The following is a 9942-nucleotide window of genomic DNA, read 5'->3' on the forward strand; positions in this document are numbered from 1 at the left end:
AACAATTTTGTAAATTACTTAAGTGCCACCCCATTGGAGCTCCCCGATAGTCTCCCGTTGTCTCCGCTTGTTTTGGTTTTCGCTGCGCTATATTTTGTTAGGCAGAGGGGCAAAGCGGGAGCTTTTTTCTTTTTTTTTTTTTCCTAGAATTTTTTGGACAGAGCCTATTCATTATTAAAAAATGATAATTACATTGCCTCATGAACAGTCAAAAGTGATAACAACTGATTACAACAATTACTTTAAGAGTGATGAGCTGCAACAAAAAAATTGTAATGCTCCCAAAAAATTAAACTAAAGGAAAAGACAACTACACAAAAGTTCATATCAAAATAAGTATTTCAACTCAGAATGTAACAAAATGATCCTCCAACAACATAAAAGGCTGAAAATAGCATCCATAGAAGCCTTGGATTTCCATTGGCCATCCATGATATAAGAGATCACGTTGCTAATGTATTACTCTGTTGTGTGAGGATCATCCAAATGCTACAGGAATACTAGAAGGGAGAAATACCATTCATAATTGTACAACTGCCAAAAGAATTTCAGGAAAAAGATTTCTCATTTGTGTTATATAAGCCAACAAATGAAATCACTTTTAACAATGAATACCTCATGCACAAACTAATGAACCAATCAAGGAGTAGATTTATGTCGCAATGCATTGGTAATATTTTGATATAAGGTATTTTGACATGAAATGTCATTCCTAAATTTATAGCATTCATTTTATGCCAAATGAAGTAAATTGTGCAGCAAACTAAAAAGAATAAACATATTCTTTTGCTTTCTATCCAAATCCTAAAACTTACCTCAATTCACTTTAAGAAGTAATCAACCATTACAAATGCAAACTTTCTTTGTCTACCTAGTGATGAAGATAAAAGCATCTTCAACTATCGAAAGGTGGACTTGCACTCTTCACTCCATGCAATGTGCTTTGCACTACTGAGGAGTTAGAGAAAGGGTAAGAACTGCTCACTCAACTTTGACATAAAATGGTTGAGACCCACAACTTACATTATAAGCCATATCTCCTTACTCAAGTTTGGCAATGGCATGTCCAGTAAGGTTTTGGTTCAATTTCATTCCTTCTTGGGTGAAGAGAAACCCTAGGAACTTGTCTAATCTTGCATCAAAGTACACTTCAAAGAGGTAAGCTGCATACTATATCTTTTTTAATTTGACAAACATCTCGCTCAACACTATAATGTACTTCTCAAGCAACTTGATTTTCACTAGTAAGTTGTCAATATAGCTCTCGATGTTCCTCCCTTTCTGATCCTTGAAAGCTTGATACATCTGTTGTCGGTAGTTGGCTCCCATATTTTTCTGATTGAAATGCTTTATCATGTAACAAAAGAATTCCTCCCTAGTGATAAGGTTGCCTTCTCATAGCCAACAAGGTTCATTTTGATCTAGTTAGCTAGAGAAAGCATCAAGGAAGCTAATGCCCATGAATCCAACTATCGAGTTGATTATCTTGTTGACCCTTCGAAGTAGCTAGCTATCTTTGGGGCAAGTAAAATTTAAATTAGCAAATTTTACACATAAAATCTATTTTTAACCACCTTTTGTACCATCACCAACTTGAGATCCAGTCAGGTAATTATATAGATTTTATGGATTTGAGATGAAGAAGTTTTTGGACCACTTGTTTTATAGGTTCAACTAAGATTATGGTGGTCTTCCTTATTCACTTTTTAATTGGTCTTATTTCCCTATTAGCATTTAACCTATGACATACAACTTCAATATTTATTTTTAACATCTCAGTATAGTCCAAGAAAACACATTAATGTTATCTTTGATTACTTGAACAAGTTCATCATGATGTTTGGCGCTAAAAAAACATGCTTTTTTTAGGGTTCTATTAGGGATCCCTTTGCTATCAGGACCTTTTCAATTACTTGAATAGTTTTTAACTATGTTCCTCTCTCTACTTCAAGATGTATGACCTCTTTCATTGAGTTCAACACCTCACCATCCCCTCGGGCTTTAGATAACATGAATTTGACTAGATTAAGTTGGCCCTTATAGTGACATATTGGTTTCCATTGAGAACATAATCACCTTATAGTAGGTTAATATATGATTACTTTGAAAGTATTTGACAATGGTCAACCAAAAAAGACATTATAGGTGGTGAAAGTGTCTGCCATGAAGAAGTTTACCATCATCATATATTGGCACTTAACTTTGCCCTGAGTAATAGGGAGTGAATCATCCCCTTAATCTCCCTTAGGTCTCTTGACAAAGTGTATAGTGATTTGCAGTGGGGTGAGTTGGGAAGCAAGTAAATTTATTTTTTCAAATATAATTTAAAGGTTATATTGATAGAAATCCTTGTGTTTATCAGGTTGCTACTGAAATGGTAGTTAAGAATCTATGTAGTAACCTACACAACATTGCTGACATGAAATCCTTAGTTAGAATAATTAATAATTATTTCAGGAGTCATTATAAGTCCAAATCATAAACCGTCTTTGCCAAAATATTTATGGTGTAGTGCTTTAATTATCCTAATTTTTTCATAATTTTTTTGGCACTAGTGAAATTCTTTAATAAATCGACACCTATCAGTACAAGTGCGATTTTTGGGACTATCAGGTGTCTGTTTTGCAAATCGATTTATTAAATTTTTTTAAAATAAAGTTAGCTACTTTATGAATATTTTTTATAATTTTTTGGATTTTTTAATTTAAATATATAAAAGAATTTAGATGAAACTTAATATTTTATTATTTAATAATTAAAATAATTATTTATATTTTAATACAAATAATATCTAAATCCACTCTAGGTCTATTAAATGATTATTTTCCATTTCCTAAGCTAAATCATTTAACAAAGAGTTGCTTAGGAGATTAGGGAAGAAAGAGAGTAGAGAAAAAAGAAAACTTGATTTTAGGCAACTTCGAGCTATTTTCATATGTTGACCCAGTTGAAAAACTTATTTGTCTTGAGGTAAGTCACATTATGCCCCTCTTAGTTTTAAAAAATACATAATTTTTAGTGAATTTTCCCAATAAAATATTATTTCAATTAGCAAAAAAACATGAATAACTTTGCACTGATAAAACTTTCACAGCGCAACTTTTTATATATTATAGATATTATAATTATGTATATTTTGAATATTTTTTGAAAATTTTACAATTAAAGTTTTAAAATTTTTGAAGTTTTTATTAAATAAAAAATTATCTATATATTAAAAAATTATGGTGTAGTATAATAAAAATCTTAAAATATTATTTTACACAATCCCTGAAAATTTTGATAATTTTCTAAAAATATTTCTTTTTGCCTAGTAGGATTTTCTAGTTTTCAGGATTTCTGAAGGGGAAAAGGTAATGATGGATTTTGTTATAGGTTTTCCTAAATCGAGGGAGGGGCATGATGCTATTTGGGTTGTTATTGGTCGACTAACAAAATTTGCTCATTTCATTTTGATTTGATATACATATCTGGTGGGCATATATATTAGCATAAATTTATGTTAAAAATATTATCAGGTTATACAATGTGCTGATGGTGATTGTATCTGATCAGGATGATATGTTTATCTTTAAATTATAGATAGGTATTCAATAGAGACTGGGTACAAAGTTGCACTTTTGTACATCTTTTCATTTGTAAATAGATGAACAGTCTAAAAAGACTATTTAGGTATTGGAGGATGTTCATAGACTATGTGTTTTAGATTTTAGGGTAATTGGGAGGATTATATCTTGTTGATAGATTTGGTATATAATAATATTTATCAGTCCAGCATAGGTATGTCTCCTTATGAAGCTTTTTATATTAGAAAATATAGGACTCCTTTGACTTTGATAAAGGTGGGAGATAGATTGGCGATAGGTTCAACATTTATGGATTATGCCATAACAAAGATCCTTCTAATTCGAGAAAGATTGAAATCTACAAAAGATAGACATAATAAGTACTACAATCAGAAATATAAGTTGGTTGAGTTCCAGATTGGTAACCTGGTCTATGTCAAAGTCAGCCCTATGAAAGATGTCATTATATTTATGAGAATTAGCAAGCAATCCAAGGTATCTTATACTTTTTGAGATTATTGAGCAGATTAGTGGTTCTGCGTATAGGTTATTGTTACATGATCATATGTTCGATATACATAGTATGTTTCATATATCTTCTTTAAAAAAGTGTGTATCTAATTTTGGGAAGAGATTGTCTATTTATGATGTTGAGGTTCGTCCAAATCTATAGAGAAGACCCCGAAAGAATTTTGATATATAATGTGATAAAGTTGAGAAGCAAATAAATTTAGGTTACTTGAAAGGCTAATTGGGAGAAGGAATCTGATTTCTAATTTAGGAATGTTGAGGATGACATTTTTCTTAAGGTGGGTAGAATGTAAAACCCTTACCTAAAAAAATTAATAATTATTTAGGAGTCATTATAAGTCTAAATCATAAGCTATCTTTGCCAAAATATTTATGATGTAGTGCTTTAATTACTCTAATTTTTTTATGATTTTTGGGAACTTGTGAAATTCTTAAGAAATCAGCATTATCGGTACAAGTGGGGCTTTTAGGACTGTTAGGTGTTTGTTTTACAAACTGATTTCACCACTATTTTTTTAAATAAAATTAGTTACTTTAAGAATATTTTTCTATAATTTTTGGATTTTTAGATATGAATATATAAAAGAATTTAGATGAAACTAATATATTTATTATTAAATAATTAAAATGATTATATAATATTTTAATACAAATAATATCTAAATCCATTATATATCTATCAAATGATTATTTTCCATTGTTTAAGCTAAATCGTTTAACAAAGAGTTGCTTAGAGATTAGGGAAGAAAGAGAGGAGATAGAAATGAGAAAATCTAGTTTTGGGTAACTTCGTGCCGTTTTTGTTTGTCGACACAGTTGTGAATTTATTTGTCTCGAGGTAAGTCACATTATGAACATCTCAAATTTTTAAAATACATAATTTTTGGTGAATTTTTTTATTAAAGTTTTATTTTCATTAGCAAAAAATATGGATAACTTTGCACTGATAAAATTCTCATCGCATAACTTTTTATATATTATAGATATTATGATTATGTATATTTTGAATATTTTATATAAATTTTAAAACTCAGGTTTTGAAATTTATGAGATTTTTATTAAATAAAAAATTTTCTATATGTTAAAAAATAGTGTAGTATACTAAATGTCTTAAAATATTATTTCACACAATTCCTATTAGTTTGATAATTTTCTAGTATAATTTTTTGTTGAAATGTGCATTTTCTCTTAGTATAATTTTTTGTTGTCTTCCATTATACAACACCGTAAAATCTTGATAAATGTTCTATTAATCTTTAATTGTTATAATATGATGATATATGTATATGTGTGATTAAATTATATCTCTTGGGAGCCATAAGGGGCCATAATTTATTTAGATTTTATCTATATCAGGAGACTGTTGGGAGCCGTAAGGAGCAGAATCCTTTGAGAATATGTATGAGATAGTGATATGTGATATATTCTTATGCTATAAACACAAGCAAAAAGAGAGTCATAAGGGTCCAAAATTCTTTGAGGTTTTGTCTGGGTCTGAGAAATGTTATATAAACTGTTCAATGATATGAATTTCATTTTTTTTAATTGTTTAGTATTGTTATTTAAATTAGATAATAACTGCTATATATTTATTACAAATCTCAGTATAGTGGTTTATTTTAAATACACTATTTTTAAATTTTCAATAAAATATTTGAGAAAATAATATTTAAAAATTTAGAATAGTTTATGTGATTTGTCGAGCTGTTGTAGCTCACTGTAATTTTACTTATAATTTTTAAGATCTGGGAAGGGGAAGGAAATTATGGACTAGTAGTTCAGGATCAGATCTAAGGTTATAAATATTTTATTATTTTGATTTTATATAGTCATGGCTACTTAAATTCAATTATGTAGCTCTTATCTATAGTAATATATTGTATTGTAAATATTTATTTTGATGACATGAAAGAAACTTTGTGGATGAATTTATTTTTAGTATTTGGATGTTTTAGTAGCTTTGTAGTCTAGTTTATTTAAATGAATATTGGCAAAAAATTTGAAATAATTTTAAAACTAAATTTTGGGATTTATGTGTCATAGCTCAACACGATAGGACCTGTGTTGGTTTGATTGGGTTGTAACAACTAAAGGGATTGTCACCCACAGACCTATCTTTTTTAGTGAATGTTAAAGAGGTGGCCTTGACTTTGGGACCATGGGTATAGTCCACCTCACTTGACTGAGGCCACTTAGGGCTTACCTCTTATAATGTGCTAGCTTTGTTTCCTCAAAGTATGGTGAGTACTACTTTGGTTATGTGGATGGCTTACGTTGGGAATAGCTCATTTCCTTGGCTCTTAATAGGTGCTTTCTTCCTTGCCTTTGATGTTTAGCTAGGATGAACTCCTCTAACTTTCCACCTTAATGAGTCCTTCCACTTGGAAGGCATAATACTTGAACGAATCCTTTGCATGGGCTCTTGATTTTATTTTCGTAAGGTTTAAGAAGAAGCTTTTTGTCTTAGATGTCCTCCACTAGGTTTCCCATTGACACTTAGTGAGGATGACCTCTGAATATTAGTGTATTGACTATGATCTCTCTTCTAAGTGTTGGCGAGTAACAAGTATTGACTCTTCTACTTGCATGCTGTGAACTCACAATCCTTAATGGCGCCCTCTAGTGAAAGGAATAAATCTATGTAAGGTGTGGCCTCCTCTTTATCTAGTGTACTCTGGGGTAACTATTGTCACATGAGTGACTTACTCTATTATGCTTTTTGATACGATGAACATCTCCTTTAAGTGCTCTTAACTAGGAAATTATCCATATATACTTCAATGTTCCTCCCCTTTTGATCCTTAAAAACTTTATTCATCATTCTCTGGTATGTCACCCTCTAGTTATTCGAACCAAAAGGCATGACCTTATAGTAATACAATCCTTCTGTAATGATAAATGAGAAATTCTCTTATTTAAATCACAATGAATGGATAACATTTAAGGAATTTCAAATAATAATAAATCTTAGGAAAAAAATTAATTATAATGGTAGGTGCTTGAACATCATTAGATTTTCTTTGATATTAGTGTTGTATATGAATAACTTATATTATATATTGGATTCAGAATTTTCATATTGTATGCTCATGATCGAACACTATGAGTCAACCAGCATATAAATCCTTAGCAACTGGTAGCCATCCTTAAGGGATGCCAAGTTAAGGCTCGTGAAGTCAACACACGTCCTCCACTTACCATTGTCTTTCTACACCATCACCATATTTGAGATCTAGTATGGGTATTAAACTTCCTTCATAATTCAACATCCAAGTGTTTTTATGCTTCCTCCTTTATGGGCTTGATGATTATGATTGTTATCTTCATGATTTTTTGCTTGATAAACCAAGTTCCCCTTCTCATGTTCAACTGATGGTAAGAGGCCTACTCATTGATCCCATGCAAATCTATGACCATTCATAATAAAATTCTTGAGTGTGATAGGATAAAAAGTGTTAATTTCAAATCATATCTATTGTGATATTTGTCCTTTTAATTCTTTTATTTTTGTGCAAGAAATATGTTAAAATCATAAAATTGAACTAGTGTTGTAGCACCATACAGTCAGCACTATAGCTCCATATCTTTCCCCATTGTCGTAGTGCCACCACTTTAGCAACACAAATAGAGATGCCTCAAAATAATTGTTGGAGAGATTAGCACCGAGGCGCTATCCAGGAAGCATTGTAATGCTGGATCAAGCATTGCAGCACCAAATTGCCCAACTCCATAGTGGGAGATAGTTAGGCCAGTGAAGCGATGTGATGAATGGTGAACTGACATGCTAGTTTAGTAGCACCGTAGAGCCACCAAGTTAGTGTCGCAATGCTAGTTTAGTTATTTTATAAAAGTTAAGAGTAGCCTCAGTGTTCATGTAAAGAGGTTGGCACTTCAAGGAGACGTGTGTGTGACAGAGTGAGTGTGAAAGACTATTCTAAAGGGAAATTGGCTCTTATGTATTTATTTGGAGTCTTGTATTGATGTAGATCAAAGTGGAGGAGTGAAAATGAGTTTGTACTTTGGATTTGGGTCACTTATAACCTTTCTTCTATCTTTTGTATTTTCATTATTGTTTGTATTATTATTTTATTAATAAAATAAAAAATATTTGTGATGTGTAATTTTATCTCTATATGTAGTAATCTCCATTTTATGAATATATTATTATTTAAGAGCCATGGATTGCATAGAGTAGGTGATTTTTATAAATTACTTCAAGCTATTTTTAATTCTTACAAGCTTCATTTAGTTTATATATAGGTCGTGCATAAACTTAAAAGCTAGTGATCTAGAGCCTCGATAGTTGATTTGAAGAATAATTATAGGTTTTAAAATGTCATCTTCCCATAACATAGACATATAATTGTTATGATTATGGGATCATAAGGAGATAGTAAAACTATAGTTAGGAGAAATCCTAACTAATCCTCCAATAAGCTCGACAAAGATGAGGAGCAATTATGCTTTGATTCATATTAATAATAGATTAAAGACCACTCTTATGCAATCATATGTTTTTAAATATCATAAGCTCAAAAATTTAACAATTAGTTAATTCACTACAAGAAAATGGGTCAATTGCGCCACACGTTCTCGACAACCTGATCCGGAATGGACCCAGGATGGCTCAATATTTCTCGATTTTGTTAGGTATTGCTCGGTATTGGTCGGTTTTGCTCGGCAACAACCAATATCGAGCAAATACCGAGCAAACATTGAGTAATACCGAGTTGTACCGAGTTGTACTGAGTTTTTCTAGGTATTGGTACAACTCAGTATTGCTAGGTATTGGTCGATTTTGCTTGGCAATAACCAATACCGAGCAAATACCGAGTTGTACAGAGTTGTACTGAGTTTTTCTAGGTATTGGTACAACTCGGTATTTGTCTTCTAGAAAAACTCGGTACAACTCGATACAACTCGGTATTTGCTCAGTATTGGTCTTCACAGAGCAGTATTTCTCATTATTGTCATGCAATACCTAGCAATACCGAGCAATACCGAGCAAATACCGAGTAATACCTTGCAATACGCGAACATAGCATTCCCGGGTTCCAGTCCGGGTCAAGTCGTCGGGCTGCGCGGTAGAGAGTAAGAGCACGTGGTGACATATTATTGGCGGCCAAAAGTAGCTCTACGTCCGATCATAGGACGTAATAAATTTTCCCCGATCTCAGTCTCACGCGGTCACGCTCGTTTTCACTGTTAACGTTTGCCCTACCTCTTTAGCGGCGACCTCAAACTTCAATCACCAACTGTCGCCAACTGCAATCGACGGACTCCACGTTTAGTGGCCATGACCTCTCTCATTCGCGTGATATGAGTTTCTTCACTCATAATCCTTTGCACAATCCCGCAAACGTGTCTCCCTGGATTTTTCCTTCTCAGGTTATCCCTATTGCCCTTCTTCTTCTTTTCATTTCAAAATTTCTATGATCTTCTTTATACTCTGCTTGCCTTTCATTTTTATGATATCATTCAACATTGTTGATTGTTATAGTTATTTTAAGAGGTTAGGGTTGATTTTCAATGGTTGACTGGAAAAGATCTAATGGTTATTTCTGTGTTGATTTTCACTCTCCTCTCACTATTTTGCATTTAGTATTTTTTTCTTTTTTACTTAGTCCCTGCTAAAGTTTCTCAGAGGCCGGTGATAGCCTGCTAGGCGTTTTGTATTTTAGGACTTAGAGAATATTTTACCTCTGCATATCTATGTTTTTCAAAATTTTCTTTCTCATATCTTTTCCCAACTCTATTAACTCTTTATTTCTTATCTTTTTTAGATGTTAGTAGTCTTTCTTACTGAAATTCCCTCATGGGTCCTCCTGACAGCCATGAATCCTTT

The sequence above is a fragment of the Dendrobium catenatum genome, unplaced genomic scaffold (genome assembly GCF_001605985.2).
Source record: "Dendrobium catenatum unplaced genomic scaffold, ASM160598v2 fragScaff_scaffold_414, whole genome shotgun sequence".
Taxonomy (NCBI): domain Eukaryota; kingdom Viridiplantae; phylum Streptophyta; class Magnoliopsida; order Asparagales; family Orchidaceae; genus Dendrobium; species Dendrobium catenatum.